The following is a 20,904-nucleotide window of genomic DNA, read 5'->3' as shown; positions in this document are numbered from 1 at the left end:
ATGCATACATACATACACACCCATAGATACATACAAAGATGGATACATAGCTAGATAGATTGGTACATACAAACATAGGTAGATAGATAGATGGACAGGTGGATTGATAGATACATAGGTAGATAGATAGACAGATTGGTAGATAGATATATAGATAGATACATAGATAGGTAGATAGATGATAGATACACACATATATAATAGGTAGATAGATGATAATCATAAAGCTGAAATTTAGAGGAGGCTTAAAAGGATGAAGATTAGTCAAGAACAGAAGCAGTGATTTAATCTACAACTGATGAATGTCCCTCACTGTCATCAGCCTGTGTTCTCTGCTGCCCAGGCCACAGTCCAGGTGCTTCTCTAGTGAGGCTCTCACTATACTTACCTTCTCACCGTACCTTGCATCAATTGCTTCCATTTAGACTTAATAAATCAACCTACAAAACAGATTCTTTTCCTCTAGTATCAACATTAGCATAGGTCTGCTTTCCTCATTTCTTTTTCACATCAAATGTCTGTCTTAAAGACTGGGAATAAAAAGCAGACATCCCCTTCATTCCTGCCTTCCCGTCTGTTTGTTTCTGTACTGAAACTGATACGCAGCCACAGGTACTAGATAAGAAACGTCAATGCGATCGAACCCTTCTGCACATGATTAATTTTGTTGTGAGCAAAACAAAATCTGTTTTCTAGGCTCTTCTGGCAGCCACAGTAGGAAGCACTCCCTGCTCTGAAATCGTCTGTTTCTGTGTAATAAAGTATGCCTTCATGAGAACAATTGGTTTCTCCGTTCATGCCACAGAACCTTCTGAGCTTCCCAGAATGATATCCTTGTTCTAAGAAAATGGAACCACTTCAACTTGTCTTGTTCTAGTCCCTTGACTTGTAAAATCCTTGAACAGCCAGACCTTAGGTTGCATGTTCTAACAAATTTTTGAGAGGTAACAGTGAGACAGCAAAGGAGGGTAAGAGTCCAAGTCAGATGGCACAATAAAAACAAAGACAACACAGAAAATAGTAAATCTTGCTCATTAGGCTCTGGTAAAATACATAAAACTCCCCAAGGACAATGAAATCTTGTATTTTACGAGTGTCCAGGAGCCAGATGATCTACAGATACTACTAACTGGTTAACAGGTCTGAAGACTTGGCAAATTTAACAAAAGATGAATTTGTTGATCATGTGAAATTATAGTACAGTCTCTTGACATTGCATATACACCATGGCTCAATTTTCACTAATCTGTGTGCAGTGACTTTCCAGAACTATCTACCACGAACAACAAGAAGCGACTATCCATTTATTCGGTAATGTACAGTGTGTTTCTCTAGTAGGGTCATTTGTATGACCATGTGATATTTGGCATTTTCATTATCAAAGCTGGGTATGAGGGGGTGCTACTGGAATATAGAGCAAAGGTTAAGGATGCAATTAAGTGCCTTAAAACGTACAAGACAGTTTCCAACTGTAAAGATGTATTCCATAAAAAATGTTGAAAGCAGTGAAGCTAAGTAGTAGCAACTCTCTCCATTGCGAGTTGGGGAACTAACTAGAAAGGGCCAGAGACTTACGGTTTTCATCTTTGTGGGTCACCTGGTCTTTAGCAGGGACTCAGCTCCACTGCTATAACTGGAGAGTAGCCATTGACAGCATCCTGGTTGGTGAATGGGTGCAGCTGTTTCCCAGGAAGCTCTTTTTGTGAAAACAGTGAATGTGTTGGATTTAGGCCTAAGCTGAGTTGGTTGGTGGACCCCTCCACAATGACTCTTGGTTGTGGATATGCATTAGAAAAACTTAGGAACATTTTAACATTGGTGTTGCCTGGACTCCATTACTTCAAACCCCGACTTGCTTGGTCTGGGATGGCCCTTCCTGTGCTGGCAACATTTAAAAGCTCCCAGGAGTTAAACTGCAGAGCCAGCACCAAGGCCACTGCTCTGAAAAAGGCAGTGTTTGTGTATTAGGAAGTTGACCCAGCACCCTAGACCCTTATCAGTAGTCAGCAGACCCTCCTGAGCTGGCTTGTGTCCCAGACACTCTCCTGAAAGTCCCCAGGCCTGTGTTCTTTTATTAGTACTTAGTGCTCTGAACTCTGTAGCTCTTGTTTAAAAACAGTACTTTCTGGTATCAAGAAACCACTCACCTGGCCCTTCTTATATGGCCCACTGCTTCCAGCATTTTCTTCCACCATTTGCTCACCTGGCACTCCCAGGAAGTGTGTTAACACTCTTCTCTCCTCTCAACTGTGCCCTGGCTCTTTCTGAAAATAATAGTCATGCCACTGCCTTGTTAGGACCTCTCTAGTGATGATTGTTTTAGAAGGCCACCTAGTGATTGTATTCTTTATGAGAACCACTGTTGTGGAAATTAGCAATAAAAATTATTATTCATGAAACTGACAGTTTTATTTTAAAATATCAACTCCCACTGTGCAATAACTTTCACGGAATATTTTTAAAATGGTATTTCTTTACTACGGAGCTCTCCCCATGATCCCCCAAGATTGGGTTGCAGCTTATTTTATTCATTTAGACCTAATGCATGCTGAGAAGAAAGTTATTAAAGTATATAAAGTTAAAGGCTATTTAATAAGAGCAAGAGCTATAAACACCAACTTTCATTTTGTGTTACTAGGACACCGTTAGAGTTTAGAGTTGTAGCGAAGAGACACTCTGTCCTTGTCAGACACATCAAGCTGATCTTGTCGGGAGAATGGTGGAGTGCACAAATGGCAATTGGCAAGAGCTTTAAGAGGGTCTGTGTATAAAAGAGGTTATGGGCAGGTGTACATGTTTTTCAAGACTTCTATTACAAAGCACCACAAAATTGATAGCTTATAGCAAGAGAAATGTATCCTCTCCTTGCTTGAAGGCCAGAAGTTGGGACTAAAAGCGTCAACAGAATTGTACTACCTCTGGAGGCTCAAGGGGCAATCCTTTCCTGGCCTAGTAGCACTTGGCATCTCTGGATGTCCTTGGCTACATCTCTGTAAGCTCTTACTTAATGTTACCTTCTGCCCTGCCCACATCTTCTCTTCCATCACATCAAATCTTTTTGTGATACACTTGTCACTGACTTTAAGGCCCACCCAGACAGCTAAGAATTACTTCTTCATTTCAAGGTCCTTAACTGAATCATCCCTGCAAAAGAAAAGATCTTTTCTCCAAATTAGACTGTCATAGGTTCTGTCTTGGGTTGGGATGTGGACATACCACTTTGGGGCCATCATTTGATGTACTGTAGCATGTCTGGGGGAAACAAACAAGTGATAATAAGACTCTTCAGAGTTATGTCACCACACCTAGGCCTGCAGAAGAAAGGGGAGGGAGCACTCCCTGGAAGCTAGAGCCAATCATTGCAGTGCAGGACAGGGACAGAGGGACCTCACAGCTGTGTGACTTCTGAAAGCGAAATTCAGTTAACTTGTAGATTGGCATAAGGAGAGCCAGGGGGATAAATCCCTAGCTTCATTCTTATCCCAACCCTTCAGGGCATCATTAGAACCTGCAGGGTCATCTTAGAACAGACGCTAGAGATAAAGATGCTCACTGAGGCAGTCCAAAGGAGAGGAGTACAGAGGGCCTAGAGTGACTACTGTGTATCAAGCTACTGCCACTCCTGAAGAAGAGCAGGGAAGTGTTCCGATTAAAAGGGTCAAACAAGGCTACATTCACAAGTGCAGAAATAAGTTTAACTTTATTTTGTAGGTAAGAAAACCAATGAGAAGAGCATTACACACTGGTACTGGGAAATACTAATTACCTCTGTGCTTTGGGAAAAGAACTATAAATGGAATATAAACTACCACAAACCTCACCATATATAAGACTAGCACCATTAGCATAAGCACCGCCATCATTATAATATCTTACCTCCTTTATTTGTATTCCATTTATCTCGCAAAATGTATTTAGGTGGCTCATGAAGAAGAGATATATGTTAAGGACAGTGAGGTAGAATTAGAAAATCCAGACCGTAGAAATGACAAGGGAGCAAATATGTTAACCTCAAGGGCTAAGTAACCAAGCCTCAGGCTCTGTTTTGGCTAGTGCTTCCTGGCTGCCGACCTTATGACAGCATAGCTATGCTCTGGCTGTTGCTAACACAGACTTCCTTATCTAGTCATGAGAAGCTCTGTGACACATGACTCTATACAGTCTCTCCTGTTCATTTAAGTCAGTTTCTATGATTAAGAAATAGAAATTATTTGCAGCACTGCCCCCATATGGGAATAAAATTGAAAAGATTAAGGTGTTGTGTAGCATTACAATGAATTCCTCGGGAGACACAATATACTCATCTACTCACATGACAGACCAACTATAGACACCACTTAAGTCCAACTTGGTGACCCAATGCCTTTTATTGGGTTACTCACAGGGATTTAATGGGTTACTTAGAGAAGCAGAAATTACTCAAAGACAATTGCATCAACAAGGCCCACTCTAGCATGGGTTACAGCTTATAGAAGCTGGGGACCTGGAGCACACTGCGCTGTGTGCTGGCAGCTCAATGGGTTGGGGTTGGAGAGTGTCCTTTCCAAGTAACTCAGTTGCTTTCATGGTTTCTGATGATTCTAGGTAGCGGTCTGGTCTCATTTTGTTTGCAGCTTGGCTTGTCTGAGAAGGACTCTTGAGCAGTCTTTATCGTTTACTCTCAGAAGGGAGGGGCCTAGTGAATCTCATAGGTGTCAGGGGCTTCCTGTAGTTCTTTTGAGTTCTTTACCTTTTGTTTTAGGGGGCTTCCTTGCAGGATGGAATGTTCCAATCTCAGAGGAAACTGCTACACAGCATAAGGTAAGGACTGTAGAGGAATGGGGGCTAGGGACTGAAAGGAAAGCAATAATAAGGTTGGTGCAAGTCTAAAGCAGCTGCTCATTTTCTGATGTTCTCACCTTCCTGTTTCTTACTATTTGTTTTATTGGAGTATACTTTATGTATAGGAAAATTTAGCTACTTGGAAACTCTTGCTTATTTTCATAGCTTTATATAGCTGGCCATTATGATATCATTTTTATCACTGACCATGATTCCTCCTATCTTCTACACTGGACCCTTTCCTCCAAGCATTGGGCTAAACTACAGCTGAGCTGCTTCTCATAAATATCTTCTTATTAATATGGTTTTATTAGCACAAAGTTTCCTATTATGTATTACATATGACATATGTAGTACTGGTTGGCTTTCGTCAGCTTCCTCTGAGAAGAGGAAACCTTAATTGGGAAGATGTTTCCACCAAATTTCCTATAGGGAAGTCTATGAAGCATTTATTTTCTTGATTAAATATTGATGTGGCAGGCCTCAACCCACCACGGGTGGTGCCACTCCTGGGATTGTAGTCCTGGGTTGTATAAAAGAAGAAGAAGAAAAAAAGCAGCAAATTGAGTAAGCAATGTTCTTCTATAGTCTGCATTAGTTCCTGCCCTGAGTTCTTGTCTGACTTGGTAGAAGTGTAAGATCAGATAAACCTGTCCCTTCTTGGCTTGTACTTGTGTGTCACAGGAAGCAACAGGAAGCAAAGTAGGACACATACAGCCTTTTGTGCACACCTGCTTGAACGCAACAAAGTGTCTTTGCAATTCATGCATATAGTTGCAGGTGTTAAAATTCATTCCTTTTTATTGTTGAATAGTCATAAGGTTTGATAATAGCATTTATTTATCCATTCATCAGCTACTGAGGATTTTCCTTTTTCCAGGTTTTGGCAGTTTTGACTGGAACTGTTCTGAGCATCTGAGTGTGAGTCTTTGTGTGCACATGCATGCTGTCTGAGTGTGATTACTAGATCAGATGGCGATGCTTGCTTAACTTTGTTAGAAACCAAGCAGTTTCACCTCCGACCTCTCCATTTCTCACCCACACTGGCAACAAACTGATACTATCATCTTACACATTTATCAACACTTAATATTGCCGTAGAATATTATTTTCAGGTGTGTTACTTTTGTTTATGCTCTGGAGCATTTGTTTCATGATGCAAAGATGTGTTCGATTAAATAAAAGTCACCTGCTGTCAGGAGGCTGGGTCAGCAACTAGCTGACAGAAAGTTGTAGGGAGGAGCCAGGTGGAGAGGGTTTATAAGGAGGGGTGAGAAAAAGCACAAGGACTTCTTGGGAGGTGAGGAGGTGAACTAGGTGAGCTGCTTGCTACTCAGCCTCTCTGGGAAGCAGGATTCTAACTCAACCTTTGAATCTTGAGTTATTTAGTGGGACACAGATTTAAGTAAGTTGCCTTAGTAACTTTGAAAGAGTCGGTGCTTGAGGGAACAGCATTCCCTCAGGCTTGGGTTCTTGAGGCCTAGCTGCTGCTGGTGTCTGTGGGAGTTGCAGTTGCTGAACAGGATGACCATAACTTAAAAGGCAGCAACAATTAAAAAACAAAAACAACATAATATTGCTAGGTTTTGGCTTGAATCATTAAAGTATGTTGGAGGAGGGTGTGTCTGTGGTTTTCTAATAACCAGTGATATTATTTTTTACAATTTATTTGCCACTCTTTGGTAAAGCATCCACTCAGTGCTTTGGCTTATTTACAAGTTTGTCTTTGTTTTTGTTTGTTTGTTTTGTTTTTTTGTTTTTTTTTAGACAGGGTTTCTTTGTGCTGCTTTGTAGACCTGGCTGGCCTCAAACTCACAGAGATTGACCTGCCTCTGCCTCCCAAGTGCTGGGATTGGGGTTTGTCTTTTGTTGTTAGTTCCTAATACGTTTCTTTGTTTTAAGATAAATTCTTGTTTTTGTGAATCCCTTAGCACATTTATTCTGCAAATCTTTTATCTCAGGTATGGAAAAGGATTATCACTTATTTCATAGAGCTATAAGAAGGAAATTAGATTGTTTCAAATGCAAAGGTTCCAAAAGCTAACAATTGCATAGTAAATGTGAGTTATCGTCTGTTATTTCTGCCCTACCAATAGATACAAATCTCCTAGAATGGTTGAGGATGATGTACACAAGAGAAAGTGTTTAGAAGAAGGGATCTTGGAGGAAATCCTTTCAGGTAATAGATGGGAAATACGGAAAATTGAACTGGATTTAAAAGTGAACAATTCGGATTTAATCAAGGACAGGTCATTCTTCAGGAAACTGGGAGATGAGGGAAGAAGAAAGAAGGCAATAACCAAGGGTGAGGCCATGTGCACATTGGGTAAACCTGCAGCTTACAGAGGGCTGCTTGGGTTTGAAGACTAGCTCTGTCACTTACAAGCTATGTGATTTTGGGTAAGTTATTGGGCTTCCTCACAGCAGAGCAGAGAGCAAGGCAAGGCCCCAGGGGAATCAATAAGACATGAGCTGGGAGGGGGGACCCTTCAGATTTGCAACAAATAGCATATAACAAGAGCAAAGACAGCAGGGATCTTGCCAGATACGTCAACTCAGATGATGCTTATGGTTTTAGTGAGGTGTGATGTTAAAGCTTTTTCCTAGAAAGAGAAGAGAAAGGACAAGGCTATAGGCTGTGTTAGACTTAGCATCACTGCAACAAAATACCCTGCACAAACAACTGTGGCAGGGAAGGGCTTACTTCAGTTTCAGAGGCTTTGGTCTAGAGGTGGCCAGATCCACTCAAATGTGCACTGTGTGACAGACAGTAGTAGTGGGCCACAGAGTAGATAGAGGTCCAAGGAGTAGCAGGGCCACAGAGGCTACTTACCACATAGTAACCAGGAAGCAGAAAGGGAGGGGGTGAGGGTGGGGATGAGAACAAAGAAAGGGCAAAAGGCAGGAAAGGGTCCGTGCGAGCCATCCTTCAAAACATGCCGCCAAATCCCGGGGAACAGCTTCTTCTAGTACAGCTCCATCCAGGTTTTTAAATGTATAAATAACTAACCCATCAATGAAGGCAAGGTCTTCATAGCCTAATCCTTTCCCCAAAGGCCCTCAGTTGGCAACCAAGCCCCCAATACATGAGTCTGTGGGGAATAGTTCATAGTCAAATCATACTGGGAGTTAAGGAAAATGAAGATTGCCAAGGAACAACTCAAATATCCACTTGGCAAAAGTAGTGTAAAAAGAGAGCTTGGATGGCGTAAATTAGGAACTGCATCCATGAACAGGTTTGGTGGCTTGCTCTGAAGACATTTAGGAGGCTGAAAGAAGAAAAGGCTAAAAACAGAATGCTTCTGGCCAAGAGCAGCCAGTGGTGGCCCAAAACAGCAAATATCTATAGGATTTCAGATGAATAGTTCTTGAAAGGGTCAACTGTTTAATATATAGCCATACTATGTGTAGTCTGAATTTAAAGAAACCTATCATTACATTTTGTTTCTCTAAGCAGAAAAAAGGGGGACTTATTTTTCAGTGGCATTTTTTTTTAAAGACTATCAAGGTGGATCAGACAGAGTGAAACAGAAAAGCTAAAGATGTGTATTGGATGTATGAAGTGTGTTGAGAGCCAAATGAAAAATGAGTTGAATGGGAGGATGGATGGGTACATGAATGGAGAGACGTCAAATGGAAATCTTCCCAAATGTTGGGGGGAATTAATTTTCAAGGTTGAGTACATGAGCTCATGAGCATCACAGAATGGAAATAGAAGATGCAACACATTCATTAAGGGAGAACAGGGGTAATTTTAAGAAGGGTAATACTGAGGGTGGGCTGTGAAGATGCTTACACATATGAAGAAGACTGAAATCCCCAAGAAATACAGGTATGTTGCAGAAATTTCTCAGTTAAGCTATTTGGATAAACAACATTGAAAATAGCTGACAGATCTTTTTTTTTAGCCTAATAACTTCTTGGCCATGTCTTATAGTTAATTCTAAGTGCATTTTATCTTTTATAGCTGATGTCATCTCAATATTCGTAGTGTCTATACACCATGCTCTAGAAAACAAGAAACAGACCTGGCTGGAGCATCTGGCTGCTCTGTGTCAGACATTTCCAAGCCTGCTGTGATACTGCTAGTGAGCTAGCTGCCTTGCCTGGGACAGAACTGCCAGAATGGGGGAACTACTAGAAGGTAAGCCTCTTCCCCTCACTTCCTGTAAAGTCATTTTAAGGTGTCAGAAGACTGGGAGGGAGAGCTTACACTACTGCAGGACTGAAAAGACATGCTTTCACTTTTGATTCAAGGTGCGGATTCATTTTTATTCATTTCTGCTCTGACCCCAAAAGTTCTTTGTATTGTGCACAAACTTGTAGAGGACCCTCTGAGACAAGACACGGATCTAAAAAGGATCAGTCTTCGTCCTGCTCTTCTACTTCTAAAATGTTAGGTCCAGTTCTATCTTGTAAACACCCAATCTTCAAAATCCAGTTAAAGTTTATGCTACACCATTTGCCAGATTGAAAAAAAAAATTAATCTTAACTATATTCACCTCAGAAGTTTCAACATTTGTTTACAAAGGACTTATTTTGCTCTTTCTATTTAAAAACAAGTAAATATTGCCACTTACTATCCTCATTCCAAGGAATTTGCAGTGCACGCCTACAAATAACCAAAAGCTTGAGGTATCTGTATTGATAATTCCAGTTTCAAAAAGAGATTCTGAGAAAATGTCTTACCACTTATGTGGTCCAGACTGGCTGTCTCCATTCAATACACTCATTGGATCGTTGCTTAACTTTCCACTTTGCCTTTCTGGTGAAGTCACATATCATATGTCCAAAATGGCTAGGAGGAATCAGGGGGTTTATGCATATAAATACTGCATTGCTTTTCAAAAAAGACAGAATATGTTCAAGAACTATTTATATTCTGGGCGAGCTTTGAATCTGTATATATTACGTGTACAGAAAATAATCCATTATGAGCATATCTTGTGTTGGGTGCCAAGCTACATGACCTTTTGATGCTGATGTCATGCCTATTCATATTAATAGGAGTTAAAGATACCAAGAGAACCAAATACTGATGCCAAGAATGCATGGAATGGTTTCCATGGAGCATAATGGCACGATTGTCTTATAGAACAAAATTGAAAAGAACTAGAGAACGGGAAAGGGTGTGGCGTCTATAAAAATGAAAAACTTTATTCATGGATTCAAATTTATGCCTAAAATGAATTGGATGCAATATTTCATTCTCAGTTTTCAGGCAAAAGTTAGAAACTAGTTAAATAGTGATAGGATTTTCAGAGAAATCTGGCAAACTCTCTGGGAATTTTCTTCTTATCCACCTCAAATATTCTTAGCACTAGCTCTTCATTCTTCTCTGGGAAATGAAAGAATAACCCACTTGTTTTCAAAGCAATACTTTCTACAAAGTTTCCTTCCACTGTCCTCTTTGGGATGCCATGAGGATAGTGTTCACAATCCCTTGGAAACCTGTCACTTCCCCCTCACATCTGGAAGGTCTTGTTAGTTGAGTCTATTTACCATGAAGTACCTAATACAGATACCAAACTGAAAAGAAATCCTTGTCCAAATGATAGTCTGAAACATGTGTTTTGTCTTCTCATTAGATAGGTCGCTTGTTCCTTGTGGTCCATAACCATAATTAAATCCCTCATTGTAGATTTTTGAGCAATGCAAGCCAGCAAGTGGCTTTAACATTATTGTGGTGGGGAGGATGCTGACTATCTAGAGGCTGTCCAATGGCCTGAGTGCCACTCCAAGACCATTTCCTGTGCTAAGTTCTAATGAAGGTGTCCTTCTTATGCCAACCTTCAAATCATTCTGTAGTTTAATTTCATAATTACTAGCTCAGACAGTATTCTTGTGGTGCCTTCCCCACTGTATTTAAATATCTTTCTTTTTTATTATGTAGAACCTGTTTTTATTATTTCCTAAGGGTACCAACTTCCTGCCTGAATTTGTCTAGTTTCTTCTTCTACAGAGTAATATTTTCATACTTAAACCTCTCCCAGCCTTTACCCCAGATCTCTGTGGGATCATTTAGTCTGGCCAGTATTATAATTTAGAGTGTTGTTTCCCAGACTCACTGTCATCTTAAGGCTCCATTTCCTGTACTCCTGGACTGGATGGATCTATTGTTTCTTGGAAACCTCATCTTTGCTTTGATTGCTGCTCCCCTTTGCTTTGCCGTAGTTCTCTTTCAAGCAACTCCACCTGAAAAGATGTACAGCGAGAAGGGTTCTGAGACTTGACAAGTTTGAAATGTCTTTTAATTCTGTTCTCACTTCTGATTGAGAGCTTGGCGGACTACAGACATGCAGGTTGAAAAAAAATTCCCTTAGAACTTCCTAACATGATAAAAGGACTCTATCTCCACACCACCAGAATCATACTCAGTGTTTAAAGGCTGTCTTTGGTACTTCTGTTGAGATGGGAACTGATGTTTAAGCCAGAGAAATTAAACAAAAAGGTGAAATAAATCCACACAGAAGACAAAGGCATGATTGAACCTCTATGTTTACACAGGACTTGATCTTATACATGGGGAATCCTAAAATTAATCATCAAAATGATTAAACCTGGAAAGGGAATTCAGCAAAATGGTGGGACATGAAATCAATATACAAAGTTCAGTCCTATTTCTACCTATTACCAATCCAAGAAGGCAATGAAGAAAACACTCCATTTCCAGCAGGATCCAAAGACTACATCACTTTTATTTATTGTTTATCTCTACTTTTCCCTTTTATTTTTGAGTTTATAATAAAATTACATCATTTCCTCCTTCCCTTTCCTCTCACTGCACCCTCCCAAACCCCCCTTTTGGCTACTTTCAAATTCGCCTCTTTTATTTTTATTAATTGTTGTGACTCACATACATATATAATATGCATCTATTTTACTAAATATAATATGCTCAGTCTCTAAAATTTTACATGTATCTATGTTTTTAGGGCTGAGAATTTGGTATTAGATAACTAATTGTCTTCTTCCCTGGGAAAGACTATTTCTCAGAATTCCTTAGTTGTCTGTGGTTCTTTGGGTAGAGTTGAGGTTTCACCGCCCCCCCCCAACACACACACCATCCACTTTGACATGTTTATTGTTGTCCTTGTTCAGCTAAATAGTGATGTTGATGGGACTTTGTAGATATAGCTTCTGACATTACTAGAAGACACACTCTGATAGTAAATTCCCTGATCTTCTATCTCTTACAATCTCTTGCTCCCTTTTCTGAGTCTCAGGTGTGAGAGTGTTTTGTAGGTATAGCCACGGGACTGGGCTCCACAGCTGTGCATATTGATCAGTAGTAGTTTTTTGGAAATAGTCTCTGTCTGTTGCAAAGAAAAGTTTCCTTTATGAGGGGTGAGGACCAAAGTTATCTATGGACATAAGGACAAGTATTTAGAGTGTAGTTAGGGATTATGTCACTTTAATAAAGTGATGGTTGTGAAATAAATGTAACTGATGAAGGTGAAAGACTTATGTGCAAAAACATTGCTGAAAGAAAGTAAAGGACACCAAGCAAGTGAAAACATACACATGAATAGATTAGACAGCTTGGCATTGATAAGGTATCAGTACCCAAAGCAATTGACAGAGCCAGTGTGGTGTGCATCAAATGTAATGTACAACAAAGCCCTGTCTGCTCCTCACAAAAGGCTGGCTGTCAGCTTCATTCAGAATGGCAAGCCTAAAAAAACTAAACCAATATCGAAGAGAAAGCTCAGCAAAACGTCTTACATTTTCTCTTTTCAAAAACTGTACAGAATGACAGTCATCAAATCAGCACAATGATAGCTAAATTATTGGTGGATTAGAAATATGAGCAAAAGCCAAAAAAAAAAAATCTCTCTCTGGGCCAGTTGATTTCAATAAGAGTACCAAGACCACTTACTAATAAAAAGGCCTTCAGTAATTTTAATGAGACAACGGGATATCTGCTTACAAGTGAATGAACTTGAGTTCCTAAATTTACTTCATGTATAAAACCTAACTCAAAATACACTAAAGACTCAGATAGAAGTTAAAATTATATAATTAACAGGAGAGACCATAGGGCTAAACCTTGACACTGTATGCTTCGTAGACATGACACTTGAAGTACAACTGAAGAAAAACAAATTAGATGTCGTCAAAATTAAACAGGTTAATTCCTCAAAGCACGCTATCAAGAGAATGAAAAACAACTGTAGAATGGGGTTTTTAAAAATCATGTCTCTGGTAAAGGTGTGCCACTCTGAATATATAAAAATCGCTTGTAAATCAAAAGTAAAAAGGCAATTCAATTTGAAGATGGATAGATACAAAGAATGGCTTTGAATAGACATTTATTCAAAGAACATATTCTGGCTTCCAAGAAGTGCATAAAAAGGTGTTTGATGTTATTTAATAATTAGTGCAATTAGAACAAACCCACGGTGAGATACTACCTCACACCTACTAGGGTTCCCATGGGGTATGTATGCATTATGTGCAACATGTGTGTGCCTGGAGCCCTCAGTGATTAAGTAGAGAGCATAGAATCCCTGGAACAGTTGTTATAGACGGTTGTGAGCCACCATGTGATTGCTAGGGTCCTCTGTGTTTACTACTTTTAGAGGTGGTGAGACCCGAGAGAAGGCAGCTGATAGATGAGGCAGACGAAAGTCTTGTGCAATGGCCAACTTTATCCAGAACATCAGACAATTCATACCCTGGGGTTAAAAGGAGTCACCTGAGTAAAGTGTACAGTCACAAGGACAAACCACACATGCCAAAAATGTTTTTCCATAGAGGCATATAAACAAATAACAATAGCCAGTTGTAATGAACAATGTGAAGTAAATTCACTCTTATCTGCTATACCTGGGAGGGCACGAAAACACATTCCAAGAACAATTTCATGCTTTTGAAGAAATTGAGGTCACAAGACTCTTGTTTTCTTGAAGTTTTCCCACAAGCCCTCAGAATTCTCCCAGGACTCCCTTCTTGGACCATGTTCTGCTGGCACTCTGCAAGAACAACAAGTGTTCTTAACCCCTGAGCCATCTCTCCAGCCTCTATCCTGTGTTTATCTTAAAAACAACACAAAAAAATTCAATGGAAGAGCGAGGCTAGTGTAATTCAGGTGGCTAGTTGCACTTGACAACTTGTTGAGGCTTTACCACAGCCTAAAAATCAACATGGGGGTTGCCTTGATAGCATTGTGGAGACATTCTCTACATTTGTAGGTGGCTTTATTTAAAACTTTCAGAAAGAGAGATTGATCTCAACAATCTGGGTGGCCTTTATGAAGCCAGCAGGAAGATTTTGCGAACAAAATGAGAGTCTACTTCAAGATTGCAGTGTCCTCAACGCCTGCTTCATTTTCCAGTCCACTGGTCCTGTCCTCAAACATCAGACTTGCTGTTTCACACAGTGTGTGCCAATTTTAAATTATCTATCCATACATCTATGTCTGTCTGTCTATATGTCTATCATGTTTATCTGTATTCTACCTATCATCTGTCATCTATCCATCCATCCATCCATCTATTGATCTATTATCTACCATCTATTTTTTGTTGTTTTTTTCGAGACAGGGTTTCTCTGTGGCTTTGGAGGCTGTCCTGGAACTAGCTCTTGTAGACCAGGCTGGTCTCAAACTCACAGAGATCTGACTGCCTCTGTTTCCCAAGTGCTGGGATTAAAGGTTTGCGCCACCACTGCCTGGATCATCTATCTATCTTTTATTAAATTACTCCTTGACCTTTTAGATCAAGTGTACTTATTTATTTACTATGTGTGAATGTGTGTGAGTGCGTAACACATCACATCAGAAGATAACTTGCAAGAGTTAGTTCTCCCCTTCCACCGTGTGGGTTTGGGGACCAAATTCTGCTTATTAAGCTTGGTAGAAAGCATCTTTACCCACTGAGCCACCACACTGACCTCTACCTATTGTCTATCGCCATCATCTGTGTATGCATGCATGTATGTGTGCATGTGTGTTTGTACCTCTATCATATGTATATGCATATAGGTATGTGTATGTGTGACTCTGTCATCCATGTATGCATCAAAATCATCCATGTATTGTACATATCTATTCATTTATTCCTATCATCTATGTACCTATATATCTATGTGTGTTTCTATGTATCCATATATTTTTCTGTCATCTATATATCCATGCATTTTTTATGGACTCTACTCTTTTCCTGAAAAATCTTGATTGATACAACACAAAAAAATTCTTTTAACTGATTGAAGGCATTTTCCTAATTTTATCTTAAGAGTTGCTGTTGAGAATCATGGTGTCTGCCTGGTGTTCTTGCTTCTGTAAATTCTTTCTTTCTCTTTGGAGGTCTTTGAACTCATATTTGGTTTAGAAGTTAAACCACAGTTGTCTGTGTTTTGGTCCTCATCAGGACAGCAGTTTTACTGTATGAAGATACATTTCTTGTTTTGGTTCTGAAAAGTAATTAAGCGATTAATTTGGTTGTCTTTCCCTTCCATTTGTTCCTGATTTTCTACGTTTCTTGTTCTCTTAGATGGGTGTTTGGCTTTTTGATGCTCTTCTCTGTGCCTTGCTGTCTTCTTGCATTTTTTTTTAGAAAGAAGTTGCCTGGTTAATCAACTTGGGATGGACATTTTTGAAGTTATATTTGAAAAATTCAAGCACTCATATGTCCTGCAATCATTCATTCCTTTCCTTATTTTAAAAGTGTAATCTTTTCTGGAATTTCAAATAAAATATTGTCTGTTTAAGTTATTCTTATCTTCAAGGCCTAGTTTTCTGTCTATCTATAATGACAGACAACATGAAGCCGTGGTTTGTCTGTGCCAACAGGTAAGAGTTCAGATCTCACTGATAATGCAGACGTGTGACCTTGGTCATTCTGCTCGTGCATATATGCTTCCATTTCCAGGAGCCCAGCACTCATCCTGGGCTGATGCAGCTGGTGAATATTTAGAGACCTCTTTATGAGCACAGTCAGCCAACACCTAGTGAGGTCCTGGTAAAGGTACAACATATTTAGGAGCCTTTCCTGCTTCATGCTGCAAGCTTTTCTCATAACTAATGAATCCTGGCTGCTCTCGGTACCTATGGGTCCACATCTTCTCTTGGGTTCCACTATGTGCCCCTTTTCTGTCTGTGGCTCCTTCCACATGGACTCAAGGCTGTTTCTCTTTCCTCTCTCTCATTTATTGATAAGCCCCTTTTAATCATTTTTTTCATTTCCCAGAAATTTGGAGAAATCACTTATTAACTAGGTAAAAATCCCACTAACCTGTCTCCTTCCTGGTAAATTATACTTGCTTATTTTTTTTTAAAAAAATCCTCCACTTCTATTTTAATGTGCTTCAAGATGGTAAAGAGGTACCATTTGAACCCAAATGCCCAAAATACTTAGCATTTTTTACAGCCTAAATTCTAGCTTAATTTCTAAATTGAAAATATTTTATTATTACAGGTAAATTCATAATTTTTCTGGTAAAGCCTATTGCTAGTCTTTATACTGTTTACTTGTCCTCGATATCATTAGATCAGTATGTGTGTGTGTGTGTGTGTGTGAGAGAGAGAGAGAGAGAGAGAGAGAGAGAAAGAGAGAGAAAGAGAGAGAGAGAGATTCTTGTGTGTGAAAGGCATGCATACATAGAGGCAGAAGACAACCCTGGGGTCTTCATCGGGTTCTTCCACCTTGTTTGGGACAGTGTCTCTTTTCTGTTGGCTGTCTGTTGTTTGTTTAGCTCATGTCAGTGGTCCACAAACTTTGATGGATTCTTCTGTCTTTGCTCCTGTCTCATAATAGAATCACTCAGATTCCAGATGGCACACTATGTCACCCTGGGTTGTGTGGGTTCTGGGGAATTCCAATCCTGGCCCCCACACATGCCAAGGGCTTTGTCCATCATTCCTTAGCCCTACATTTCCCCCTTTTAGGAAAACAAATTATTTTTTTATCATTTATTTTAAAATCACACTTAGGGTAGAGAAATTATATTGTAAAGAAAGCTTTATATAAAATAGACTGCCATACCTTCACACTGGGATAATTGGTGCTGGCTTCTAGCTTTTTGTTGTTGTTGTTGTTGTTGTTTTGTTTATTTGTTTTGTTTTGTTTTTTTTCGAGACAGGGTTTCCCTGTGTAGCTTTGGAGCCTGTCCTGGAACTAGCTTTTATAGACCAGGCTTGTCTTGAACTCATAGAGATCCGCCTGCCTCTGCCTCCCAAGTGCTGGGATTAAAGGTGTGTGCCACCACCACCCGGCTGCCTCCAGCTTTTTGAGTCATCATGTTCTTTCCTTCAGTTATGAGTCTACCCATTTCTCCATACAGATTCTGTAATACTAAAGCCTCCCATCCCATCTGACACAGGCTCTCCCAACTTCCGGCAGCCAGGAGAAGACTTTGCTCTGCTCCAGTTTGAGATGACTCTAAACCCGGCAATTCGGACTGTGTCTGTAGCTTGATCCTCCTGAATATTCTTCACCAACCTCCTTACAACAGATTCTCCAGGAACAGAGCCAAAAGAAAAGAACAATTTAAAAATGTTTCTTATAGGGCTGGAGAGATGGCTCAGAGGTTACGAGCACTGGCTGCTCTTTCAGAGGACCTGGGTTCAATTCCCAGCACCCACATGATGGCTCACAACCATCCAAAATGAGATCTGGTGCCCTCTTCTGACCTGCAGGGATACATGCAGACAGAATACTGTATACATAATAAATACATATTTAAAAAATATTTCTTATACATATAATCAAGCTACCTTCTAGGCCTCTTGTACCAACTTAAGCAGGGCAAGCAATGCTATATTTTGTTCTTACTTTCAATACTAACAATTATTATTTGAAGAATTTTTAAAGTATAAAAACAAGTAATTATAATTCTACTTTATAGTTTTTAATGATGAAGAAAATTATGTTAAAAAATAATCTAAATGATATCTGTGTGGTGTTTTTTCTTTTTGCAAATTGTTCAGTTTTGTAGTATCTACTCTTAAAATTCTTTTTGGTCTACCTGGCAATTGGTTTTGATTGGGAACTTTGTATATACTAGGCATTGGTTATACAAGAGTAGATTGAGCAGTCACCTCCCTGTGGTATTTATGCATTCGTGAGGAGGCAGATATATAATAAAAGAAATGTGCTAGGTCAGATGGTGAAATGCTTTGGAGGGACATAGAGCAGACAGCGGTGGACGTGCCTGGGAGTGAGCTATTGCTTTATCTGAGCGAAGAGCTTTCAGGCAGAGGAACAGCAAGGACAAAGAAAGACCTTGAGGTGGAAGCCTGCTTTCTCTCATTAAGGAATTACAAGAGAGACAGGGGGAGGACTGGGACAAGTAAGGTGTGTAGGAGAAGGAACAGTCGGGTATGCACTATCTTTGGTTACCAAGCAGACCATGTTAAGTGCTTAGAGACAAGCCAGTGTGATCATTTTGACTTTTACTCTGAAAGAAAATGGACTGTAATTTGAAGGATATAAACAGAAGTGGCATGCTATAACTTATACTTTAAAAGGAATTCTCTGGTGGCTGTGTGGACAGTAATACACAGGACACAAGGGCAAAAGTAAAGAGATCATTCAGTAGTGAAGACCTAGACTATAGTGGCTGAGCCAGACTAATCATTGGAAATATGGTTAAAGGTGGCCAGATTCTGGATATGTTTTGTAGTATATTATCATCATTAATTTTTTGATAAGTGGTTTCATGTAGCATAGGCTGACTGAAGGCAAGGGTGTAATGATTTCACTAGACCCAAGATAAATGATAAATGGGTGTTTATTGGGGAACACTTACATAGATAATAATAAAGAAACACGGGAGCGCTTCTCTGTCCTTCCTATCAGATCCAATGACTCAAGAGAAAGAGAAAAAGCTGGCACAAGTGAGACCACACCTCACACTTTACTCTTTCTGCTTCCATCTCCCTGAAGCCACACCCAAAGGGATGTGGCCACCATTACAGGTTCACAGGCAAGACACCGCTACAGCTGACCTCAGATCACTATGAGGCAAGGATTACATCTATATTTAGGAGTTTTCTGCCCACCTTCCCATTCATCTATTCTTGCCCTGTCATCTAGCTGCCATTCATTCATCGATGGCTCTTCAATCTATTGAAAATTAAAAGTTTTAATCATTTTTGCAATGTTATTTATTTGGGATTTATTTATTTTTATTTTATGTGTTTGCTTGTGTTCCTGGACATAGGTGTACCATGTGCATGAAGCTTCCCACAAAGATCAGAAGTGGGCTTTTGATCCATTGGAATACAAGTTATAGGAGATTAGAAGCTTCTGGATATGGGTGCTGGGAACTGAACTGAGGTCCTCTACAAGAACAGCAAGTGTTCTTAACCACTGAGCTATCTCTCAATCCCTCTTGCTGTTATGCTTTGTCTGTGTGTGTGTGTGTCCACTGGGAATATGTGGAGGTCAGAGGACAACTTACAGGAGTTAGTTCTTGAATTCCACCACATGGATCCTCAGAATTAAACTCAGGTCATCAGGTTAAGCAAGTACCTTAACCCACGGAGGCATCTTGTTGGCTACTATTGTAAGTTCTAGATCTTAGAGTTTGGATTTTGGAAATGTTTGTATATTTTCTGTGTGTACAATAGTTGAGATGAGAGAGAGACTGGATGTTTCTTGGACTTTGTGAAAGCTTGTTTACATGGCCCCAGGACCTGACACTTTTCTTAGATAAGGCTTTGATAACTTCTTACTTATCTTTCATCATCTGTTCTTCCTGAACTGTTATTGGCTGTTTACATTTCTCTGGAAAGTAGTCCATTTCTTTGAGATGTAGCAATTAGTTGCTTTGGGTGGTATGTAGCATCATAATTTTAATATTTCCCTTTATGTTTGTATCTATATCCTCATTATTATCTTTATGCATTTGTGTTTTGTCCTCTTTTTATTTATGTGACTAGGTAGTAGGATCACCATGTTTTTTTGTCATATAGAAAATATCTTTCTTTTTATTGAAAATAAATTCTTTTCTCACATAATATATCCCGATTATGTTTCCCCCTTCCTCTACTAGTCCAAGTTCCTCTCTACCACCCCTCTAGATCCATTTCCTTTCTGTCTCTCATTAGAAAAGAATAGGCTTCTAAGAGGTAACAACCAGACATGACAAAATAAAATATAACAAGATGAAGCAAGAACTTTCATTCAGAGTTGGACATGACAACCCAATAGGAGGAAAAGAGTCCCAAGAACAGGGTCACTATAGAGTCACACACCCACTTATTCTCACAATCACGAGTCCCATAAAAATACTAAGCTAATAGCTGTAATATATATGCAAAGGACCCTGTTTAGACCCATGTAAGCCCCATGCTTGTTGCTTCAGTCTCTATGAGCTCATTTGCATCTTCCTTAGTTGGTTTAGAGGGCCATGTTTTCCTGGTGTTCTCCATCCCTTCAGAATCTTACAATCTCTCTGCCTCCTTTTCCACAGGATTCACTGAGCTCTGAAGGGAGGTTTGATGGAGCACTGGCATTTAGATTATCTCTCCACATAATGTCTGGCTGTGGGTCTCTGAATCTGCCCCCATGTGCTGCCAGAGGAAGCTTCTCTGATGATGACTGGATAAGATACTGACCTATGGGAATAGGAGAATGTCATTAGGAATAATTTTATTGATTTTTTAGACCAGTTGTGTTTGGTTTTACTCCAGGTCTTTTAGCTATCTCGTCTCTCTCTGGTTCTTGGTTACCCAACCAGTGTTGGGTGTGTGTTCCTTCCTTCTCATGGAGTGGGCCTTCAGCCAAATCAGACATTGGTTGGTTACTCCCAAACTTCTGTCCCAACACTGCCCTATTATATTTTCCAGGCAGGAATGATTGTAGGTAAAAGGGTTTGTGGCTGGGTTGTTATCTATGTTTCTCTTTTGGTAGCCTGAAGAGTATCTTCCTGAATCTAAAAGACTAGAATGTAGGGGTAAAGGCCACATGTAGATGCTAACTCAACTTCTCCATGTCCAGTGAGTTGTATGGATGTTGTCCTAGGAATGGGGCCTTGCTGTCAGTTTGCAGAGAGAAACTCATTGTCTTAGGATCAGCCTGGGTTATTTGGAAATTGCCATGGGACCCCTTTGGGCAACAAGTCAATTGAATGCA

At 39.8% G+C, this 20,904-nt stretch overlaps 1 long non-coding RNA gene across 1 annotated transcript in view; it reads left to right on the top strand.

Annotated features, from left to right (window-relative positions):
• Positions 1-17,414, top strand: part of LOC113836279 — a 29,276-nt gene extending 11,862 nt beyond the window's left edge. Inside the window, exons 2-3 of the long non-coding RNA XR_003486320.2 lie at positions 8,789-8,965; positions 17,147-17,414. This is a non-coding gene — a long non-coding RNA (uncharacterized LOC113836279). The remainder of the gene's footprint in view (positions 1-8,788; positions 8,966-17,146) is intronic.
• The last annotated feature ends 3,490 nt before the right edge of the window (positions 17,415-20,904 follow it).

This window comes from Cricetulus griseus, chromosome 6, assembly GCF_003668045.3.
Source record: "Cricetulus griseus strain 17A/GY chromosome 6, alternate assembly CriGri-PICRH-1.0, whole genome shotgun sequence".
Taxonomy (NCBI): Eukaryota; Metazoa; Chordata; class Mammalia; order Rodentia; family Cricetidae; genus Cricetulus; species Cricetulus griseus.
This window is presented reverse-complemented; position numbering and strand designations above follow the sequence as displayed.